Here is a 4,875-nt window from a genome sequence, read left to right as displayed (position 1 = left end):
AGTCCCGCACCAAGAGGAAGGAGAAGAAGAAGGACTCCTCCAAACGGAAGGAGAAAAGATCTTCCTCTTCTCACCACAAAGAGAAGAAGGAAAAATCTTCTTCTCACAAGTCGCATCGGAAAGGCGACAAGCACAAGAGGATGAGGAAAGTGGTCTACTACGAGACCGACACTTCATCAACATCGACCTCCGACTCCGATGCGCCGTCCGTAACTTCTAAGCGCCAAGAGCAAAAGAAGTTTAGTAAGATCCCCCTACACTATCCTCGTACATCTAGATCTACTCCATTACTTTCCGTTCCATTAGGCAAACCGCCAACCTTTGATGGCGAAGACTATGCTAGGTGGAGTGATTTAATGAAATTTCATCTAACCTCACTCCACAAAAGTATATGGAATGTTTTTGAGTTTGGAGCACAGGTACCATCCATAGGGGATGAAGACTATGATACGGACGAAGTGGCCCAAATCGAGCACTTCAACTCTCAAGCTACAACCATACTCCTCGCCTCCCTAAGTAAGGAGGAATACAACAAGGTGCAAGGGTTGAAGAATGCAAAGGAGATTTGGGACCTTCTCAATACCGCGCACGAGGGTGATGAACTCACCAAGATCACCAAGTGGGAAACGATCGAGGGGGAGCTCGGTCGCTTCCGTCTTCGCCAAGGGGAGGAGCCACAAGATATGTACAACCGGCTCAAAACCTTGGTGAACCAAGTGCGCAACCTCGGGAGCAAGAAGTGGGACGACCACGAGGTAGTTAAGGTTATTTTAAGATTGCTTATTTTCCTTAACCCTACTCAAGTACAATTAATTCGTGGTAATCCAAGGTATACACTAATGACTCCCGAGGAAGTAATCGGGAATTTTGTGAGCTTTGAATGTATGATCAAGGGCTCAAAGAAGATCAACGAGCTCGACGATCCCTCCACGTCCGAAGCACAACCGGTGGCTTTTAAGGCGATGGAGGAGAAGAAGGAGGAGTCTACACCAAGTAGACAACCAATTGACGCCTCCAAGCTCGACAATGAGGAGATGGCTTTAATCATCAAAAGCTTTCGCCAAATCCTCAAGCAACGGAAGGGGATGGATTACAAACCCCGTTCCAAGAAAGTTTGCTACAAGTGTGGTAAGCCCGGTCACTTTATTGCTAAATGTCCATTATCAAGTGACAGTGACAGGGATAATGACAAGAAGGGCAAGAGGAGAGAAAAGAAGAGGTACCACAAGAAGAGGGGAGGCGATGCCCACGTGTGCCGCGAGTGGGACTCCGGCGAGAGCTCCACCGAGTCCTCCTCCGACGAGGACGCCGCCAACATCGCCGTCACCAAGGGACTCCTCTTCCCCAACGTCGGCCACAAGTGCCTCATGGCAAAGGACGGCAAAAGGAAGAAGGTTAAATCTAAATCCTCCACTAAATATGAATCCTCTAGTGATGATAATGCTAGTGATGAGGAGAATAATTTGCGTACCCTTTTTGTCGATCTTAACATGCAACAAAAGGAAAAATTAAATGAATTGATTAGTGCTATTCATGAGAAGGATGATCTCTTGGACTCACAAGAGGACTTCCTTATTAAGGAAAACAAAAAGCATGTTAAGGTTAAAAATGCTTATGCTCTAGAGGTAGAAAAATGTGAAAAATTGTCTAGTGAGCTAAGCACTTGTCATGAGACCATTAACAACCTTAGGAATGAAAATACTAAATTAATTGCAAAGGTTGATTCTCATGTTTGTATTAATTCAACTTCCAATCCTAAAAATGGTAATGTTGATTTACTTGCTAGGATTGATGAGTTGAATGTTTCTATTGCTAGCCTTAGAAATGAGAATGAGAAATTAATTGCTAAGGCTAAAGAATTAGATGTTTGCAATGTTACAATTTCCGACCATAGAACTAAGAATGATATGTTGCATGCTAAGGTTGTAGAATTAAAATCTTGCAAACCCTCTACATCTACCATTGAGCACACTTCTATTTGTACTAGATGTAGAGATGTTGATGTCAATGCTATTCATGATCACATGGCTTTAATTAAACAACAAAATGATCATATAGCAATATTAGATGCTAAAATTGCCGAGCATAACTTAGAAAATGAAAAGTTTAAATTTGCTAGAAGTATGCTCTACAATGGGAGACGCCCTGGCATCAAGGATGGCATTGGCTTCCAAAGGGGAGACAATGTCAAACTTAATGCCCCTCCTAAGAACTTGTCTAACTTTGTTAAGGGCAAGGCTCCCATGCCTCAGGATAACGAGGGTTACATTTTGTACCCTGCCGGCTATCCTGAGAGCAAAATTAGGAGAACTCATTCTAGGAAGTCTCACTCTAGCCCTAACTATGCTTTTATGTATAAGGGTGAGACATCTAGCTCTAGGCAACCAACCCGTGCCAAGTTGCCTAGAAAGAAAACTCCTATTGCATCAAATGATCATAGCATTTCATTTAAGACTTTTGATGCATCTTATGTTTTGACTAACAAATCCGGCAAGGTAGTTGCCAAGTTTGTTGGGGGCAAACACAAGGGCTCCAAGACTTGTGTTTGGGTACCCAAAGTTCTTGTTTCTAATGCCAAAGGACCCAAAACCGTTTGGGTACATAAAGTCGAGAACTAAAATTGTTTTGTAGGTTTATGCATCCGGGGGCTCAAGTTGGATACTCGACAGCGGGTGCACAAACCACATGACAGGGGAGAAGAAGATGTTCTCCTCATATGAGAAAAACCAAGATCACCAATGAGCTATCACATTCGGGGATGGAAATCAAGGTTTGGTCAAAGGATTGGGTAAAATTGCTATATCATCTGACCATACTATTTCCAATGTTTTTCTTGTAGATTCTTTAGATTACAATTTGCTTTCCGTATCCCAGTTATGTCAAATGGGCTACAACTGTCTATTTACTGATGTAGGTGTTACTGTCTTTAGAAGAAGTGATGATTCAATAGCATTTAAGGGAGTGTTAGAGGGTCAGCTATACTTGGTAGATTTTGATAGAGCTGAACTCGACACTTGCTTAATTGCTAAGACTAACTTGGGTTGGCTCTGGCACCGCCGACTAGCCCATGTTGGAATGAAGAATCTTCATAAGCTTCTAAAGGGAGAGCACATTTTAGGACTAACAAATGTTCATTTTGAGAAAGACAGGATTTGTAGCGCATGCCAAGCCGGGAAGCAAGTTGGCACTCATCATCCACACAAGAACATCATGACAAATGACAGGCCACTGGAGCTCCTTCACATGGACCTATTCGGCCCGATCGCTTACATAAGCATTGGCGGGAGTAAGTACTGTCTAGTTATTGTGGATGATTATTCTCGCTTCACTTGGGTGTTCTTTTTGCAGGAAAAATCTCATACCCAAGAGACCTTAAAGGGATTCTTAAGACGGGCTCAAAATGAGTTCAACTTAAGGATCAAGAAAATAAGAAGCGACAACGGGACGAAGTTCAAGAACTCTCAAATTGAAGGCTTCCTTGAGGAGGAAGGCATCAAGCATGAGTTCTCTTCTCCCTACACCCCACAACAAAATGGTGTAGTAGAGAGGAAGAATCGAACTCTATTGGACATGGCAAGAACCATGCTTGATGAGTACAAGACACCGGATCGGTTTTGGGCCAAGGCGATCAACACCGCCTGCTACGCCATCAACCGGTTATATCTTCACCGAATCCTCAAGAAGACATCCTATGAACTCCTAACCGGTAAAAAGCCCAATATTTCATATTTTAGAGTTTTTGGTAGCAAATGCTTTATTCTTGTTAAAAGAGGTAGAAAATCTAAATTTGCTCCTAAAACTGTAGAAGGCTTTTTACTAGGATATGACTCAAACACAAGGGCATATAGAGTCTTTAACAAGTCCTCAGGACTTGTTGAAGTTTCTTGTGACGTTGTGTTTGATGAAACTAACGGCTCTCAAGTAGAGCAAGTTGATCTTGATGAGATAGGTGAAGAACAGGCTCTGTGCATAGCGCTAAGGAACATGTCCATTGGGGATGTGTGTCCTAAGGAATCCGAAGAGCCTCCACATGCACAAGATCAACCATCCTCCTCCACGCAAGCATCTCCACCAACCCAAAATGAGGACGAGGCTCAAGTTGATGAAGGAGAAGATCAAAGAGATGAGCCATCTCAAGATGACGACAACGATCAAGGGGGAGATGCAAAGGATGAAGACAAGGAGGATGAACAACCAAGGTCGCCACACCCAAGAGTCCACCAAGCAATCCAACGAGATCACCCCGTCGACACCATCCTCGGCGACATTCATAAGGGGGTAACCACTCGATCTCGTGTTGCCCATTTTTGTGAGCATTACTCTTTTGTTTCCTCTATTGAGCCACACAGGGTAGAGGAAGCACTACAAGATTCGGATTGGGTGATGGCGATGCAAGAGGAGCTCAACAACTTCACGAGGAACGAGGTATGACATTTGGTTCCACGTCCTAATCAAAATGTTGTAGGAACCAAGTGGGTCTTCCGCAACAAACAAGACGAGCATGGTGTGGTGACAAGGAACAAAGCTCGACTCGTGGCCAAGGGGTATTCACAAGTCGAAGGTTTGGATTTTGGTGAAACCTATGCACCTGTAGCTAGGCTTGAGTCAATTTGCATATTATTGGCCTATGCTACTTACCATGGCTTCAAGCTTTACCAAATGGACGTGAAGAGTGCCTTACTCAACGGACCGATCAAGGAGGAGGTCTATGTTGAGCAACCTCCCGGCTTTGAAGATAGTGAGTACCCTAACCATGTTTATAGGCTCTCTAAGGCGCTTTATGGGCTCAAGCAAGCCCCAAGAGCATGGTATGAATGCCTTAGAGATTTCCTTATTGCTAATGGCTTCAAAGTCGGCAAGGCCGATCCTACTTTA

The sequence above is a fragment of the Zea mays genome, chromosome 1, assembly GCF_902167145.1.
Source record: "Zea mays cultivar B73 chromosome 1, Zm-B73-REFERENCE-NAM-5.0, whole genome shotgun sequence".
Lineage (NCBI taxonomy): Eukaryota > Viridiplantae > Streptophyta > Magnoliopsida > Poales > Poaceae > Zea > Zea mays.
This window is presented reverse-complemented; position numbering follows the sequence as displayed.